The sequence below is a fragment of the Bemisia tabaci genome, chromosome 4, assembly GCF_918797505.1.
Source record: "Bemisia tabaci chromosome 4, PGI_BMITA_v3".
In the NCBI taxonomy this organism is placed as follows: Eukaryota; Metazoa; Arthropoda; class Insecta; order Hemiptera; family Aleyrodidae; genus Bemisia; species Bemisia tabaci.
The window spans coordinates 60975951-60996222 of record NC_092796.1 but is presented as its reverse complement, the minus strand read 5'-3'; the positions used below and the strand labels follow the sequence as shown (position 1 = coordinate 60996222).

The window sequence follows — 20272 nt, the reverse complement described above, 5'->3', positions numbered from 1 at the left end:
CAACTTTGCCTGCTCTTTTTCTACCTCCTACTCCTCTCATTTTTATTCTTCTTTCTCTCTCATTTTTTCCTTCGTCGTTATTGGACAACCGTTTGTATTATCTACACCGAAAAAGAAAGGTGCTGTAGGAACATCCCAGATGTTACAAAAATGTGAGACAACTCTTGGATGTTGTCATTAACACTCTGGTGTTGAAGTAACATCCCAGGATGTTACTTTTACATGCTATGATGTGACTTTAACTCCATAGTATTAATGACAACATCAAAGAATTGTCGCACATTTTTTTGACAGCTTTCTTTTTGGTGTATAAACGACAGGACACGGCGGTGAAGCCCGTAAGAATGATATTGGTTTTTTTGGAAATGATTGCACAATGATTCCAAAATCATTGTCCGAATTATAATTTCACATCTTGGACCGCGTCTAGCAGGAAGGCACCAGGCCACAACAGCTATAGCCAAATTTAACTGGGCAATTTAATTTTTAACGAGAGAACGTTTCTGCGGATTCCCTTGAAAATAGCAAGAAATTTGCTTTGTATATGTACTATGCAGAACATTCATTTAAATTTGCCCAAAAATCCGCACAACCCTTTTCATGTAAAAAATTCAATTGCCCATTTGAACTTGGCAGCAGCTGATGTGGCTTGGTTCCTTTCTGCTTAACGCGGTCCAATTGAAAGAACTTTTGAAATAAACTTTAAATTAAAATCAGATGCTTATACTTCTCTTCTAAGTACGGTTGAACAATCTTCACCGAGATCCATTAGGTGAAGTTTACACAAACAGGACATGCATAATTCGAATAAAAAATTGTGTAGCCACAATTTGAAATCGGAGGCACCAGTTTGATCCCTCCTTTACTTTTCGTTTGAAGTGAAATCTATGGAACTTATAAATAATAATTGAGTTTCAGCGAGTGCTGTGAAGCTTAAATTTTTCAATTCAACGCAGAGCATGAGCAAAACGGAGCTCGCCGATTTGGCTAACAACCATTGGCGAGAGCTTAAAAACGAAATAAATTCAGGGAGAGCTTCCGGGACCGCAGGCGGAAATGAATCTGTAATCGTCAGGTGGGTAGCGAGAAGGTGGGTGGAAAATTGTTTCGGTGTCGCATTCAAATGAGAAAATCCAGTGCTCACGAAACCAGGATAACTCGTACCGACTATTTCAGTTACCGTAACTGTTTCGATTTCATCTCCATTCGTTGAACGCTCCACTCTCATGCCCCGAATACGACGAGATTATCAAGAGATTATTTTTTCTCTATGTTTCTATTTAACATACCCCATGTTAATGAAAGTTATGACATTTGTTTATTTTGCTAAAGTAGATGCAATTTTATGCATGCTTAAAAGGAGCTTTTTTTTTTTTTTATACGTATAAATAGGGAAAGAGACTTTAGTCCAGAGCAACTTAAAATAGATATAACAGTAAGTGCAAACATGAAGTTTTGAGAAAACGGGTTCAGCAGTGTCTGACCGGAAAATTTTATCGAAAGAAGCCTCCGTTCTTTGTCCGATTTCCATTAATCGTCCAAAAGACTCTTAGAAATCGTTTGGATGATTTAAAATCGACCGATTTTATTGCAATTACATAAAAAGGGTATTTCATTTTCATGTTAGACTATTGTGTTAGGCAAGACAGCTGTAAGTGGTATCTTTTGCATGCTTTCGTGGTTGCGATTTGGATATACAGCAAACAAATTTTCAGGTTATATATTGACAGAAGAGGGCGGCACTTTACTTAAAACCACTGTTTCAATTGGCTTTCTGGAGGAATAATGCCACTTACGGCTGTTTTGCTTAAAACTACGTCATTTTTTGTACACTTACGGCTCTCTCATACCCGTATGTCTCGTTTTCATACAATTAGGATGAATTTCACTATTTTAACTATTTCAGTGATTTCATCTAAAAGAGATTAGACGAATTTTGAGGGAAACTTGATTTCGAAAATTTGAAACTTACCGCTCTCTTCGCTATCACGGCAGAATACGCAAGCTGCTGTCTTTCGTTTTATCCAGTTTTATACAGGAGAGCGCTGTAATGATTCCATAATGTGTAAACAAATTTGCAAATATAACTTCCAAATTACATCAATTGCAAAGTTATTTCTTCGTCCTGTAAAATCGTCATTTTGCAGATAGGTGCGAATCGTTCCTTCGCCATCGATATGCTGCATGAAATCGAAGAGGTGAATGTCTACATATGTATTGTTAATTTGCCATATATACACGTGTCTTTACATTGCCTTTTTTTGTTTTGTCAAAAATTCCCTAAAAAGGTGGAGGGGCGGGGTAATGGCTCCATGCGCGATCCTTGGCTGAATATGTGAGCAATGTTGCTGTGACTGTGAGCTGAAGTTCACCCGCTTGTCGCTTAGAGATCTCGCATGGGGAGGCGGCCCTACTCATTTATTCAGCCCGAGCTCGAAGCCTGCATAGGAAATTTGACTAATTACAGAGGTGCAGTGTCCCATAAGTCAAGAATTGGTGCCTATTTCGGCCACAACTTAGATAGCGGTATGTGAGCTTGCGAGTGGATTTTGGAATCTGGATATATTGGTTTATTAATGGCCAAGCCCAAGCCTACAGGAACTTACTGGGGAGCTCTATGAGCTTCAACGAAGACCTTAGGGCTAATTTTATTCAGCAATTGCTAGCGATTTTGTTATCGGCGCGGTTACCAATCACTTGTAACAAGGATATTTAAATCATGTTTACCGTGATCGCTAACAAATTGGTCCAACGAATGCTCGTAACTTAAACTGATTCTCAAACCTTGCGTTCCCAGTTCGATATCAGGGCACATGTATGAAAGGAGTGATGTCATCTTAATCATTGTAGTATAAAAAACCCGTGCCTTTCTCTATCTGTGGCCTTTGGAGCTCTTAGAGCCAAATGGGAACAAAATAGACGGCCTGGTGATAAAGAACTTTAAAGTTCCATTTTCTGATCGGTTCATTATTCCTGGTTCTTTTTCCGATCAATTATTATAGAATCTGAGAGCGATTCCACAATTCGACCACGTGGAAGCTCGTGTTGCCTACCCTGAAAACTGATGGCAAACCAATCATGAGTTTGTGTTTTGAACATACTATAATAAATATTTTCGCAAATAGTAGGTAGCACTTTTCCTTTAGGCATCATAATCTTCTCCATATAAAATACAAATTCCCTCAGATCAGATTCATTTACATTGAGCCCTACACCTTACTTAGAAAAATCGATTGTCGAAATTGTTGTCAAATTATTTTGGCATAAAGCGCATCTGGCAAAATTTTTGCAAAAAACCACGCTTTCTCAGTGTAAGAAGCTCTGAAAGTCCTGAAAGTGGTGAACCAATCAGAAAGCAGCACAGAAGCGGCAAAACTCTCTCCATAGGTTCTCTATGCTGCACTCTAGAGTGCAGTTTCCTTGACGCCTGATTCAGGTTCCCTACATTCAGTTTGCCGTTTGCCCTGCATTCAGCCTACCCGCTTCCTTTCTAACCCGGTTTCTGAAGTCCCGGGTTCTCTTTCCGGTTTCCTTTTTACATATTCCTTCTTCCGAGGAAGAACGAACAATGCGCGCGCGGGAAATTTGTTCAGACACCGCGCCGGGCTTCCTACACGACTCTTATTATATCTTCGCTCTCGTTGCTCACCGTTCTCAACGATCTTTTCACCGAGAGAAAATGGCAGGGAAACCTATTTCGAAAACGAGGGAACACGCTGCATTATCAGTCGGGTTTTATCTCAATATCAACACCGTCTCTCCGTCGCTTCCGCGAATTTTGGTCGCGGAATCAAATCGCGAATGTCTCGTTCGAGGAACACGAGTGATTCTTAAACTCAATGTTAGAACGACTTCACATTCGATTTGATTGATTATCCCTTTTAGTTCGAGCCCTCACGTAACAGTTTCACTCCTGCTCGAAGTAGGATAGGCAACATTTTTCGCGGCTCATCCCTTACAAAACGAACTTCATGAGGCAGTTGAGAATGAAGCGATAGACGGGATCTAAATTAAACTCCTACGCTGCTGGGATAAAGGAAGAACGTCGTATGTACATTCAAGCGTTGCTAAATTTCCTCCCATGAAATGTTCATGTTTCAGGAGACTTATGAATGTTTTCTTTGACATTTTCACATGGTTTAGAATTGCTCGTGAATGAAATTCTCTAAAGAACTGAAGAAAAAATATTTACACGTACGGCGTTCTTCTATATTGTTAGTACGGCAGTAGAGCACACTCTCATTCGACGGCTGAAGTCGAAAAATGCAAACCTCTTATTCCGACGTTTTTAGTCCCCACTCATGTAATTCCCCCCCCCCCTTTTTTTAAAGAAATCCAACAGCTTATACTGAAATTTTTTGTAACCTTCCTTCTCTCATTCTGGAAACAAAATTGCAAGGAAACATTTTAATTTTTTTTTTAGGAAAATGAAACAAAACCTGAGATTTTTAGACGTCACGTTTGAGGTTCACATTTCTCGCATTCAGCCATAGATTTTTTTAATATTTGAAGCAAAAAAACTATTCATAAAACTGCTGTTTAGAAAATCAACCTATCCTGTAAGGGAACGAAGGGGAGCTGGATGAGGATGTTTGGTGAAGATGCCTCGCACGATGAGAGTAACATGTATATTTGATGAAATAGGGGATCAGGTTTCATTGTTCTTAATTGAGCTGATTGATTCAAGTGCAGTAATTGACGGTCAGTCTCGACGGATACCTGATTCAATTTGGTTTTGGACCCCTCAATAAAGACTATAAAGTTGGAGGGTCCGAGGACTTTTTCATTGCCGAAGCAGACACTGGAATTCAGGCAAATTTTGGATGTTGGCCCACTGCTGTAGAATGACTTTTACGGTTGATGAAAAACTGGAAGAAAGACCTCCCAATACAACTGAAAAACCCTGTCAGCAACCTTGTCTGCAACTTTGCAAAATTTAAGTTACAAGTTTAAAAAAATGGTGTAAATCAATCACTTTAAATTGGATTGCTTTTTGCAAAAAGGAAACAAGAGCATTCCAATGTTGCTAGGATTGTGCAACTTACATTCTTTGCAATTAAATTACTGAAATCCTGCAAAAAATTGAATTTACAATGGTAAATTTTCATCATGAATGAAAAGTTTATTGGGAGTAAAGATAAAACTTGATCAGATGGTCGGTCTATACTTGCAGGGTGAAGAAAATTGCTCAATCTTTGTAACATTGAAATGCTCTTGGTTTCTTTTTGCAAAATTTAATCCAATTGGTCCATGAAATTTCACCTTTAATTAAGCCGCCGAATCATTCAAATTCCATGCCAAAACATGAATTCTTAGGAGATTTGGCATCACTCTTATCTCCACATTTCAAACTCAATGTGCGTGCAAAGTCATCTGTATTTTCATCTAAATTTCAACAGAATGTTATTGCAGTTCGTCAATGCTATTTTCTCCCGGCTAACAGTATTTATTTATTTATGATAGATGGGGAAAAAGAAAAACAAGAGATTAAAGGGAAACCTAATAATTAGATGTGTGCAGTCGACATGGGTGCTTTGAGCTGACCGGGTCAGCCAGTAAAGGGAGGGGTTCGTTTCGTTGTTTGCGATGAGAAAAGTTTTTTGCGGAGTGAGTGTCATTAACGACTCTTAATAGATAAATCACATTAAACTTAACGCAAGCCATACGTCATTCTGATTGAAGTGATTGGGTGCGCCCCTGCCATGACTTCGCGTTGTCAAATCGCCCTGCAACCCTTGAAGTACTTTTAGAAATAATTTGAATTTCTCTCGATTATTTCTTGCCAGAATCCCAATTTTAAGGAGTTTCAATGAATTGAATCGTAGTAACTCTTTATTCAACGAGCGAAGTAAAACATTGATGAAAATTTTTCACAGTCAAGTTTAGGCAGTCTTGAGGCACAGAATTTTGTGTTCGCACACTGTAGAAGTAATAGGCGTGAAATACAGATTTTTGGGCGCCAAAATACTACTGCAGCTTATTACGGGTTGGGAACAGTTAAACTTCATTATTCGCAATAAAGATTCACTATATTTGTGGCTCGATTTAGAAACACACATGTGCTATTTTTTTAACTATTTAAATTTGTGCTTTTGTGGATGAGCCAGAAATAGTGGTTTTTTATACTGAAAATAGTAGTTCATGTAACGATAAAGCAATTAGTAATTCCTAATAGTGATTCCTAAAACTTCGTTGATTTTTCTTCTCTGTGCGAAGAAAACTCCGTATGAGAACTTCAAGAAATGATGTTGATTTGTTCCACCTTAAAAAAAAAAAAACAAATTGGAAGCGGATATTTTGAAACGCGAGCACACTAGGTACGTGGTTTGGGCGTTTCACCGTTATCATACAAATTCCGATAGTTGTTACAAGCCAACTAATTCTATAAATTATTTAAAAATATAATATGTACTTTGAAATTAGTAAGAAGACCGGAGAGGTGGGAGGAGGTGCACTGCAATTGGACAAGCGAGCTTGCCCTTTGGTTTCGTCACGCGCACACATGCTCGGAACTTACTCTGTAAAGTATAGGGTAAGAGGAGACGTTGCTAACGATTGACGACGTTTACTTTGTCACAGCAAACATGGGAACGGAATCGAGGGTGCAGGATCATTATGGTCAGCTAATTTCACCGAACGCAACATGAATTTCAAAACCTTGTCCGTCGTGGGAAACCTGAGGGGAGCGAAAAATTCAGCTACCCCCCGCACCGCCGCCGCGCCGCTCCGACCTCGGGCGAGTTTAACTTTTTGAGCGTTTGTTTCCTGTCCAGCCCCCCACCACCCCCTCTTCCTGAAAGTTTCGTTGGGTCACTTGAATGCTTGAAAACATTCCCCGACAAAGGAAGTCTTTGTCCAGAATTTTTATTTCTGTCTCATTAATCTTCCTCAGACAAAACAGACATGTTACAGTTAAGATGATTCTCCTGCTGACATATGGTCAATGTGCATAATAGCAACAATTTGCCCTATGCCCGACCAATGTATAATTAACAAGTCTGAAAATTCATCGCAATATTTGAATTTAAACAATTGTAATTTCTCTCTTTTGTTAAGTTTGTTTATTTTGTATATGTCTTTTGCACTGGTTTGTTTGGTTTTGTTTAGCTCTTCATCTCCCCTACTTTTTTTCCAATTTTGATTGAAATTAAAAAAAAGTGCGAATTTTTATATAAAACGAAGGACCCTACACGTTGATTTGTAATGTTATGAACTTGCTGTCATAATTTATTTTAACGAGAAGAAAATGATCGTATCTAATTTGGGGCGTTTTGCCGGGATATATATTTGCCTGTCTGCAATTATTTCTGAGAATCATGTTAAAATGGGTTTGTCTCGTCAGAAACAGATGAATAAGGCCTTATGAAAATGAAGTTTATCAAACATATTGAAGCAGTTTTTAGATAGAACGGGTGGATGGGTATTTAGTTGGCAGTCTCTGTTTTTTTACAGCTACTCGCGGTTTTATAGATTTTCGCAGTGTATGTTGATTTTAATGTGGTAAATTTGCTGTATTTCTATTCGGTAAGGTTGTTTTTTGTTTCCGCATTCCTTCAGAAATGACTAAAACTCATGGCTCATTGGATTTGTCTCCATACCCAATGGTTGAAGAAATGATCCTTCAAAGCTTCAATGGTACAGGAACGATAGTCAAAATGTTCCTCTTCTCCTGCCTTTTTCTCCTTCTTTGCATAACTAGACTATACATTTTGCAATTATGAACTGCTATCTTTGACTCATCCACAGAAGCACCTATCAGCATAGGGTAAATAATGTTTTGTACGTTGTCTCAAGAATGAGGAAAGAATGTTAGTTCCTAACTTCAAAATATAGTTCAACCTTAACACTGTTTGTTGAGCACTTGAGTACCAAACACACACTCAGAAAAATGGTATAGTACTGAATCTGCCCAAAGGAAACCAATAATTCAGAACCTATAAAACAATCCGCAAACAGAGGTTCCTGACTGCAGAGTATCGGTTCAGTGACCATTCGGCGAACCTCGTTTTATTTTATTTTCCACGGTCGAAAAATCGCAAGAACTTTGGTGTCGCGCGGTGGCTCGCCGAGCCAAGGGACACACAAAGCGAGGATTCCAATTGAAGCGGCGCGTCGTGGCGACCGAAGCACCAACACCGGTCCTCCTTCTCATGCACGACACTTAAAAGGGTACTAGGCAAACAACCCGAAATCGGTTACCGCTAAATTCGACGGATATTAGAAGGCAGGAGCCGGAAGCCCATCGCTCCCTTGTTACGAAAAAGAGGCGTAAAGTGGATTCCGGGATGAGCCCCGAGATACGCAAGAGCATGTGCTAACCGTGGCTCATATACAGAAATGCACTTACTGGAGATGGGGTGCAGCGCAGATCGCTCCCGTGTTACCAAAAAGAGCGGTAAAGTTGGTTCCCGGATGAGCCCCGAGATACATAAGAGCATGTGCTAACCGTGGCTCATACAGAAATGCACTTACTGGAGATCGGGTGCAGCGCAGGAGCCGGAGACTCATCGTTCCCTTGTTACGAAAAAGAGGCGTAAAGTGCATTCCGGGATGAGCCCCGAGATATTTAAGAACATGTGCTAACCGTGGCTCATACAGAAATGCACTTACTGGCGATCAGGTGGAGCGCGGGAGGCTCAAGTTTTCTTTGTCCCGGGCGGGGCAGGTAATTCCCGTCGCGGGCGAATTTTGAGTCCTTGTTTGTCGCGGTCGAGCCAAGTCGCGATTAGAATTAATTGCAATATTCGCCAATGAGTTAAGCCCACCCCGTTCAGACCGCAGCGAACTGGGCCTCTGCCGACGGTGCCCGGCCCGGGGACGCGGGAGCGAGCGGCATCGCCGTGTGCATATTGCATCGGCGACCCGACACGACACCGGAAAGTATGTTCCATTTCCCAAAGCTCTTTCGCTAATCCTCCGCGACGCGGCGCGGCGTTTACATGGCCCGGGGGGGAGGCCTGCGGCTCCGAAATTACACCCTTGAGCCGCCGGCTATCGCAATTTCCTGCGACGAGCCGCATGTTGCGGTCCGCCCCACGCTCGCCGCTCAACGTCCAGCGCCGATAGACTGATTCACTGACTACGCCACCAAATTGTCGTGTTACAGTGTTTCTGTGTCGCCTCCCCGAGTCGATTCGTCGGTGTCCAACCAAACCGATAACTTTAGCGCCTTTCGCTCGTTCGAACTAGAGCTTCAGTCCGGGGGCATCGATGCGAGTGTTGACTGTTGAGCATTTACAAAAACTGTAAAAAACGCTACAATTCGTCGCTCCGCTGACTTGAGGGCGAATCTCAATTTTCGCATGAGCCCCAGAGACCATGGAATTAAGCGTATTGCAGGGCTCACCTGGAGACTGAAAGTCGCATCTTTCGGTGATCGTTGTTTTCAGAGATTTGGTTCAAAAATCCGCGAACCTTCGAATCTCAACAGTCAACACCGCATCGACGCCTCCAGATTAAACCTCTAGTTTGAACATGTGAAACGCGCTTTTTGCTGTAGTCAAAATGTTCCAAGGGGTAGTGGCATGACGTGCTTTGCGATGCATCGATTGATTTGCCGTCTGAACCTATGGAAAAGAATCGATAAACAGGGTGTTCGCAACAGGCACCCTAGTAATCGATTCTTTTCCATGGCCTCAACTGAGAGAATATCGATGATCGATCACTCACGCCTCGCCAGAGCCAAGGGGCCGTCCCTAAATTATGTAACTCTTTTGGGGGAAAGAGCGTCACGCCATTTTTTTTTACGTGTTAAAGGATAGGGACCTACGCCGCAAAAGCGTTACTATGGGGAGGGCAGGTCAAAAATGCCAAAAATGTGCGTTACGTAATTTAGGGACGGGCCCCATGCAATTTAGCATAGAAATGCCTGGTGTACATAAATATCCATGGAAATCAGTAGGTTTACGTGTAAATTGCATCAACTTCAGTAAGTTTCCATGAAAATTACATGGAAGGCAAAAAATTGCCAGGAAGCTTTCATGGTGATGATGCGATTACCATGCACCATAAAAGTCACATTATTTCCAAGGCAAGGAAACGTCAACCTTACTATATATATGAATAGGAATGGCATCTTTGCCAGTAAAGTATCGCAAGGTAAAACTCCCAAACCACGTATATAGTCCGTGATGTCTCAAAATGTCCGCCCTCATCTAATTTTTGTCAAGGAGAACAAATCAACATCATCCCTTGAAATTTTCTCAGAACATTCTTCACACAGAGAAGAAAGATCACGGAAATTAACAAGAATCGACGTTGAATAGTTCCCTAATTGAAAATTGAAGTATGAAAAGAAATCTCCAACGTTGCAAACCAAGGTTTAGCAGTTACATCGTCGATTTATACTTCTACGCCCCAAAATGAGAGTTATGAATGAGAATTATTTTGATTTTTGTGCTAAAGCAATGTGGAAGTCTATCCACCTTGCCAAGTTGCATGGTTATACATACACACACATGAGTGTTGCGTGGAACTCAGGAGCCTGATGTAATTAGGCGTAAACAGGAATTGTTTTAATCATAATAATTATGCATGGAAATCAGTTGACATTCTAAAGAGGTCTGTGCAAAAACGGCAAAATCCGCCCACCCTCAGATTTCAACCAAACTTCGGATTTTGATAGGCCTATATGCCAATAGTAATCCCTGAAAATTTCAGCCCCCAAAAATAATTACAAGAGGGGGGGCGGGGGGTCAAAGTTGGAAAATCGTGCAAAATTCAAACTGCTATATCTCGGCAACGGTTACAGCTTTTTGAATGCGGTTTGGACCAAAAAACGCAGAATTGTATGTAGTTTCTATTTCATGTATCGTTTGTTACAAAATTTCAACGCAACGTTGCCATTTTTGCAATTTTTTCAATTCTTATCAAATTTTGACCCCTTAAATTTGGCAACATTGTAAATAGCAAAAAACGTCATCTCGCGATTTTGACCAAAATAAGATATGTTGTTCTCAATGCAATTCCCTACAAAACAGCACAAGTCGCATACTGGGGAAACGATTGGTTCGCAAGTTACAGCTTCTCAAAGTTGCGCACCTCGAGGTTGTTGCGCGCTGCGCATGGTATTAGCGCGCCTTGCCTCGAACTACAGCGACTTATTCACGGTTTAAAAACGCTTAGACGCTTTCATATGTTCTATTCTACTGTATTTTTCATTAGAAAACGAGAAAAGGTCCACGGGTACCAAAAGAAGGGGGGGGGAGCCGTAAATGATAGCCTTTTTTTACGCTTTTCGCAATATTTTTAACTCAAACGAGCGGAATTAGGGCTCCTTGCACCCCCCCCCCCCTTTTTAACTCACGCGTTCTCTTTTCTCAGTTTTCTAAGGCAAAAATGATGTATAATTAAATGCAACATCTGAAAATAGAAAGGTGTACCCGCTTGGCGACCGAACCCAGCACCAAAAATAACAAATACACAACCAAAAATTGATGGTAATTGTTCCATGACGAAACGAAATAACATAACTATGTTTATAGTTTGGCTTACCTAAACATCTTACTCGTCATCTTCTTCCTCATCAGTTTCTACAGATGATGGTTTTCCTAGAGGGAAACATCTATTCAGAAAATCCGATGGGCCTTTAAAATTCTGTTGATATCTGCCGTATCCAAGATACCAAATGATAGCGATGATATGAGCGCATGTACCAATAGTGCGAGCACCGTTTTTGCACGTACAGTAGTTACCGATAATCGATTCTGACGAACGTTTTTTTAAATCAATTAAAATAAATATAGAATAAACTTTATTCGATTTATGGCGAGACAGCAGTTTACACTTCAAAAATTGTGATTTTTTCACTGTAAATCCGTAATTAGAAAAACTAGGCATGTAAGAGTCTTTGCACACTTGAAATTCATATTTTCCCGAGTATAAATGATCCCCGATGTAAGAGCGTGCTAATGAAAGCTGATAAGTTCCACAGAATGGTTTAAAGTCACTGCTTTCCCAGATCGGAAAATCTTGAAGATGGGCCTCTGATAATTTCTCGAAGTTCTTGTACTTCCTCACCAATGATTCACATTCGACGACCTTTTGGAGAATATTTTCTTTTTCCAAATTCGCTAACATGCAAGTAGCCACAGAAGAATCATCTTCGTCGCTGTAAAGCCTTTGGAAAAAATTATTGTGGATAGCTGCTGCGATTCGAACATCCGTGTATAGATATGGATATGATTGAGAGGGAATCACCGAACGCAAGTACTTAAACCGCTTTAAACTACTATTTACAACCTCTACAACCCACCGCTGCTTTGTACAAACTCGACTCTGGTTAGCTTCTAAAGTAGTGAGCTGAGAATTATCCCTTTTTAGGCAAGGGATCGTTACTTTGAATCCTAGTGCTTCAAGGTCATCTTTTACTCGCTCAAAACCACGATCTAAAATAAAGATATCACCTGGCTTGAAGAGTTTCTTAAAAAAGTCAGTCTTTATAATGTTTTTCAAAATATCTGCATCGGAGACATTTCCTGCATACAATTCATCAGGACCTAGTACTTCAAGAATCAACCCATTTGTTGTTGTCACTATCATGGGTTTTACATAATTTCTCTTTTTTTGGCCCCCGAAAGTCTGACGCTGAAACCTAAAGTTTAAACTTTTATGTAAAAACAAATAAGTACCGTCCCAAATAGTGATTAAAGTGTCATCTCCTTCCTTCACACAATTTAAAACACGAGATATATTAGATTGTTCGGCTCGAATTTGTTCGCGCAAAAAATTCCCTAAGTACACCGGTACAAAACTATCGTTTAAATGTTGCCTGCATTCAGTAATTTTACGGCTAACTGTGCTTCGTGATATGTTTAAAATTGTTGCTATTTGCTCTTGAGTAATTCCAGCGTACAAGTACATCAAATAAGCACCCAAAACACAGTCATCTTTTTCAGGTATATACTCGAGTAGAGTCTCGAACTGCAATTTATTTAGGCCGGTCCATACCTGAATGTCATGGTCGGAAAGTTTTAAAAAAAACCCTGTCGCACTATCACTTGACTTTCCGGAGGATGAATTGTGGTATTTGCACGTTATTGACAATAACTCCTCAATTTCACCTGCACTAAAAGAAGAAGACTCAGAGCATTTATCAATGAAACCGGATAGAAATAAAGGATCCAAAACACCGTTTGTGAAATGATGAGCACAACACCGACTGCCCTCTCGTATAATGAACTTATACTCAAAAAAAATTGCACTTCTCAGCTGTTTGTTCAAAAAAATTAAATTACCTGAATCTAATGAATCTGAGCAATCAAAAATACATTTACGGTGAGTTTTAACGGAGGGAGACTTAAAGCCAATTGTCACTTTTTCAGGGGGTTTTTCCGCGACTTCCGACGATTTCCTGAGAAATTCCGCACTACATTTTAAACAAAACCACTGTCCACTTCGGCAAACTTTGTCTTTACGACTTTTTTTCTCTAACGAGACTTTACACTCAACGCATGTTTGTACATTACCACTCATCGTAAAAGAAAAATGACAGGATTTAAGAAAATAACCCGGCTCGATCGAAAGATAGAGGTCAACTAATTGATCAGTTTAAACAGGTGTTATTACAATTTGCAATGTGCATGTTATCATCGGTGTTGTGCTAATCTATCTTCACGATTGATTAAAATAATACCCATAGATCAGATAAGGATTCGCAATCTCCTAACTCCGCGGTCCATCAATGATCGCGCGCCCTATGCAGTGTAAGGTAGCCAATCCTACCAAATCGTTCAGTGTTCACAGAAAAATACAATACTGCGATATTGTCGAAAATCGATGAATCGATATAGTTTAAAAATTTTAAAAATACTTCAGAAATAGCTCCTGAAGAAAATAAGAATTTCAAGTGTGTCCATTCATGCAAATTCTACTGTTTGTGCAGGGTTCGGTCGCCAAGCGGGTACACCTTTCTATTTTCAGATGTTGCATTTAATTATACATCATTTTTGCCTTAGAAAACTGAGAAAAGAGAACGCGTGAGTTAAAAAGGGGGGGGGGGGGTGCAAGGAGCCCTAATTCCGCTCGTTTGAGTTAAAAATATTGCGAAAAGCGTAAAAAAAGGCTATCATTTACGGCTCCCTCCCCCCTTCTTTTGGTACCCGTGGACCTTTTCTCGTTTTCTAATGAAAAATACAGTAGAATAGAACATATGAAAGCGTCTAAGCGTTTTTAAACCGTGAATAAGTCGCTGTAGTTCGAGGCAAGGCGCGCTAATACCATGCGCAGCGCGCAACAACCTCGAGGTGCGCAACTTTGAGAAGCTGTAACTTGCGAACCAATCGTTTCCCCAGTATGCGACTTGTGCTGTTTTGTAGGGAATTGCATTGAGAACAACATATCTTATTTTGGTCAAAATCGCGAGATGACGTTTTTTGCTATTTACAATGTTGCCAAATTTAAGGGGTCAAAATTTAATAAGAATTGAAAAAATTGCAAAAATGGCAACGTTGCGTTGAAATTTTGTAACAAACGATACATGAAATAGAAACTACATACAATTCTGCGTTTTTTGGTCCAAACCGCATTCAAAAAGCTGTAACCGTCGCCGAAATATAGCAGTTTGAATTTTGCACGATTTTCCAACTTTGACCCCCCGCCCCCCCTCTTGTAATTATTTTTGGGGGCTGAAATTTTCAGGGATTACTATTGGCATATAGGCCTATCAAAATCCGAAGTTTGGTTGAAATCTGAGGGTGGGCGGATTTGCGTTTTGCACAGACCTTTTGCGCGGGAACCAGTACTCTTCACGTACAGTTTTTCCCTAATTTCCATAAATATTTCGTATGGCACATTTTCATTGAGGCACTTTTTATTCTAGTGCCATCACAACTAGTTGTGCTTCATGGATGTCCGTGTTGCATCTGTAAAATTGAAGGCGCGAGGCGTGAACTCGCAAAGCTTCTCTCGATGTTGCCAGTGAGGCGTCGCGTCGTTCGGACCGGAGAAAAGTAAAAAAAAAAAACTAGGTTGAAATACGTCTGTCTCATCTTCGGCTTAGTTGCTCGTGTAGCCCTTGAAGCACCACGACAAATAGAAAAACAAAACCAACGCAACATGTAAACAGTGCAAGGGAAAGGGTGCGGGTTGATGACGGCGCAGAGATACAATTATTCGTACTTGATGGATGTCCGTGTTGCATCTGCAAAACTGAAGGAGCGATGGCGCGAGGCGTGAACTCGCAATGCTCCGCTCTATATTACCAATTAGGTGTCGCTCAGATTTGATCCCTCAATATAATTTTTTGGTGAAGAGTGTAAACGCATAAGAAACGCCTTCACTAAGAAAAGATACCTCCTAGTGCGGCCGCGGAGAACGAATCACTTTAAAAGCCCAATCATCAGTGTAGCAGGGCCAAATCGACGCAATTTCGGATAATTCTTGGAACTTGAGGCTGTTTTTTAAACTTGTCAGTATTTCTCCTACAACATTCAAAGAGCGGAACAATCATTTTAGGTCTCGTGAGTAATCTTGCAGATAAATCCCGAAATTTCATCTGTCAGAGGGTCCCTGGTAACTCAACACTTATCTTTATTGTCGATCAAATGTATCAAAATACTTTTCAGGAGCCGAAAAGTGGCTCTACCGTTCGATTTTATCGCATTTTGGGGGCCTGGCGATCGGCCGCATGAACTCGAAATCGTCTGCCGGGCTAGAATTAAGTTTATATGTATCCAAACTATACGTGCGTACAATATAAAGGTTTAAAAACAACGTGCAAGCACTTTTCAGGAGCCAAAAAGTGGCTCTTTCTTTCGATTTTTTTGCATGGAAGAGCCATTTTTGGGGTCTTCCGATCAGCCGTATGAACTCGAATTCGTCTGCCGGGCTAATACAGAGTTTATATGTACCTAAACTATACGTTCGTACAATATAAAGGTTACGAAACAACGTCAAAGTACTTTTCAGGAGCCGAAAAGTGGCTCTTTCATCGCACGCTTTTTTCCATTTTTCGGGGGGCGCAGCGGCCAGAGGAACCACTTTTGAAATCTGATATTGCCCAATCCGTTACTAGAGAGGTCAGAACTATGTCTCCACAAAGTTTCAAGCGTGACGGAGTAGTGGCGCCAAAAATGCAGCTGGCTCTTAGACTATAAGGACACGGCTTTCAAAATGCGTGGTACCATCCATTCAATTTCTTATTCTTGATTTCCGACTTTAATTCAATTTCCTCCGATTTTAATTTTAAATTCCTCTTTTCTGTTTCAGGTAAAGAAACGTAATAATTTACAATCATTCTCGCTCGTAAACTACGGTGAAATAGTGGTGAGTAAAAACATTAAATGGTCCTTATTCACTATGTTGAAATGATGTTTTTACGACGTTTCATCCATGCGTTGTTTATCTTCGTTTCGTGTGGCATTCTGTCCGTACTTTTTTACGTGCACCGGAAAAAAAGTAGCTTGAAACAAATCAAATTCAGCTTGAAGCAAGCTGGAAAAAATCTTAAATTTGCCGCCAAGAAACGTATAGCTTGAAATAAGCATGACCGTGCTGCTTGAAATTAGCTACCCGGCGGAATCTTAATTATTTTTCGTTAATGAATCAATCAATTCGATTTTTCTCAGTAAGGTGCAGTTTGAACACACAAACTTGTGGACTGACTTTTATTCATTTTTCCTAATTGGCTTCAATATCGTTGAATCATTTATTTCTCTCGCTTCTTTTTTCTTCATAAAAATGTATTTTGTGCACATTATGATGGAAAGCATTTCCGTTGGAATTTAAAAGACATTTACAATGGATCGGTAGAGAAAGTATGAATTTAAGGATTCTGACGTGTGATTCCTGACTAAAATTTTACGAAAAACACGACTCGCGTTACGAAAATTACTGAAACTAACTCCTAACTAAGATATTTAATGTTTCTTGACGCGTAAATTCAACCCTCCCGCTCATGAAAATGCTAAAGTCTACTTCAGACAAATCGCGCTAAGAAACCCTGGCGACCTCAACGTTGGAGAAGGAATGCTGTCTCTGGAGAAGCCTGCTAAGGCTGTTGTTTGATTTTAAAAGACTATTATTGTTATTCTTGTGAGCGAGAATTTAAATAAAAATGCTAAGAATTGATTTGAGTGCTTTCCGTTCTGCGAATCGTGCTTCACGTGAAATTTTGGTCGAGGAACATGTAATAGAATGCTTAAAGTCGTGCCTTGTCTAGTGGTCCATTAAAGGAAATTAATTTAACCGCATCCTGATGGGACAGGTTTAGATTAAGCCATTGATATAATTTTGATAGTAAGCTTAAATTTCATGGATATGCTCGAGTGGCGACAACGTGGGAGGCTCTAATGCATTCACTAATATTTCAATATTCCGGCACTCTGTACTCTGCGCCAGCCGTCGGTCCCTCCTCGTCGCTCTACGTCGCTATATAGCTGCTGCTGCTGCTACTTGAATCGAACGCGATTAAAATTGCTGATGTCGTAAAGTAGAGCCGGGGCCGCCGGGGGCTACAGGGGGGATGGGGAGTCAAGAGGAGGCCGAATTTCGGGGACGGTTTTGAGATAGGATGTGGTTTATATTAATTAAATTATATGGTTACGTGGGGAGCCAGATTGGAGATTGGAGATTGGAGCATGTCGATGGCAACTGCCGATGGCGAACGCGCTACGCGACTTGTCATCGCGTTAACATCCCTGCATGCCTCGTAATTAAATTAATGGCGTTAACCGGTAAAATCCGAATAATATTCAATCATTTTTCTTCCTAATCACTGCCTGAGGGAAGGTAGGCTCAGTCACCGAGCGGAGAAGCCACGCTCTTGTTTCCGATTGTTTCAACTGCGGGTCACAAAAAGCGTCTTCTTCCCATTTTCCTCGGCTATTATTTCAATTGCACCTCATTTTGCAATCAGAAAATACAATGGAGATGTTGCATGTGTGAGGAATTTGCGATTTGACTATTGATTCTTATGTAAAAATTCGCGAGAAACACGATGGTGCCACGGGTTTTCTCTGAAATCGACTCCCAAGCTCAAAAAAGGCTATCAAGTTGAGGCCAAAATGGAGGTGATATCCCGCGCTATTCTGAGAGTCCACCTTTACATCAAGAAAAACTCTCCATGCAAAGATGCAGGGTTGCCGTGTTTTCAGTTTGAGAGTTCCCAAATAAAGTCAATGTATTTGCTCCCTATCTTTGCATAGAGAGTGCCTACCTGTAAAGGGAATACTCATGCCACATGGATGGTGAATCTACCTGACCACTCATCTCGGTTTGCGACGTTGCAGAGTCCCTGTCAAACTTTGTTATTCGAATGGAAAACTATTCAACGTCTTGTTTACTACTCATCTCTTGTATCTGGAAAGTTTTTTTTTCCAAAATGAGAGTAAAATAGTAAATGAGCATACATACAAATAAAAATTATTGAGGGTATTAATTTTTCTTATATGATAAGCGTTTCCGAGAACGCGTATCAGAAATCGCTTTTTTTTATTAACTTGAGTTTTAAACAATAACCTTTGAAGTTAAGTAAATTAATTAATTTTATTAAGTACTACGACTACTACGACTTCTATATACTATACGACTTCTACTATACGACTACTTTTGAAATGCGCGTTTGTTCTTGTCTTTGTTAAGCGAGAAGCAATGCTCTTGAAATGTTTCATTCAATTTTGACTTCAGTTTATTTTTGGTCAGGTTCGTCTCTAAACACGTTTTTCTCTTTCGGTTTGATTCTAGATTTTTCGTTTTCAATCCCGGCTTTCTCTCCAAACAACTTTTATTCAAACAAAACCCCTTAAGATGCTATAAAGTGGCACTAGTGTTTTATCCTGTAATTCCATTGCGATTCAAAATGATTAGTTGTGAGCAAGGAATCTGCATCGAGCTCAATTTGAATGAGTTGAGAGAATCCTGCCGGTACCAAAGAAGAACGCCGTGTAAGCCTCCAGACGTTGCCAAATTTCCTAATATAAATGACGAATTTTCCGGAAAATGTGTGAATATTTTTCCTCCAAATTTTCAGAGAATTTTATTCACAATCAAATCTAAATTATCTGCAAATTTTAAGAGGAAGTGCTCTTAACTCCCCTTTAAAATAAACATTTTATCGGAGAAAATTTGGCAATTCTTGAATGTTTATACGGCGCTTTTCCTTAGAGCGGCAGAATAGCGGAGCACAGAACTGCCGTGCTAAGGAAGAACGCCGTATGAACCTTGAAGCGTTGCCAAATTTCCTTTGGTAAAACACGAATTTCCTGGCAAATTTATGAATATTTTTCTCTCGATTTTTCAGAAAATTTTGTATGCAATTTCACCTAAAGTTCCTAAAAATTTCAAGGGAAAATATTCATTACTTTCCAGAAAAATGAACATTTTATCGAAAGAATTGTGGCAACTCTGGAATGTTGATACGGGGTTCTTCCTTAGAGCGGGAGAATAGCGGAGCACAGAAGCAACAGTCGTTACCGCACATCGCTTCGCCCTCAACATCAACATGTAGCGTGCAGAGAGCTCATTACTTCCAGATTCCCTTTCAGATATATTAGTTAGCTCGCCTTTTAAGTTGTTATAGGTGTTGCTAGCGCCTCCTACAACGGCGCGCGTCGTTATTCCCTCTCGCCGCCTACTTTGAACGCGGCTTCGAATTGAAAGAATTACGAGCTACTGTCGAACCCTGAGCGACTTACTGCCGTGCCAACGAACGATATCCAGGCCACCGCCGATCACAGATCACCACCTTTCCACCATACAGGATTTATTACACACTCTATATACTTTGGTGACAGGGAACAGCCGCCGATAGATTTTCACCTCCTTTTGAGAGCGTTTAGTTTCAAAATAATTCAGCACTACTGCCGTCCTAAGGAAGAACGCCGTGAGAGCCTTAAGACGTTGCTAAATTTCCTTCGATAAAAACCGAATTTACTGGGAAAATTGTAAATATTTTTTCTCAAAATTTTCAGACAATTTTGTACGCAATTTAATCTAAAATATCTGCAAATTTCAAGGGAAAATATTTTTAAATTGCGTCAAAATTACATGTTTTATCAAGGGAAATTTGGCAACTCTCGAATGTTCATACGGCGTTCTTCCTTATCACAGCAGAATACTGCTTGAGAACTGGCATTCCCTCCCCTATGATCACTTCAAATAAGCAACCACGTTATGTTCTTTCAAATTGGATTTGATTCTATTCTCAAGCGGTGTTTTTGCAGTGTTGACTATTGACACAAAATATAGCACTCTAAGTCATGCCAGTTATTCCTTCGAATATCTCTCACAAAATGAGACTTTCTGAATATTGTTGTAATTATCGCCGACATATTTT

General features: G+C 40.2%; 1 protein-coding gene across 4 annotated transcripts in view; it reads left to right on the top strand.

The window, feature by feature from the left end:
- LOC109031771 (uncharacterized) overlaps positions 1-20272 on the top strand; it is a 209334-nt gene that overhangs the window by 90160 nt on the left and 98902 nt on the right. Inside the window, exon 1 of one of the 4 annotated variants that reach the window (XM_072300210.1) lies at positions 16187-16263. The exons of the other annotated variants lie outside the window; for them this stretch is intronic. The gene's annotated coding sequence lies outside the window, so the exon portion shown is untranslated. Of the gene's footprint in view, positions 1-16186; positions 16264-20272 lie in introns of those variants that run through there. 4 annotated transcript variants of the gene reach the window in all.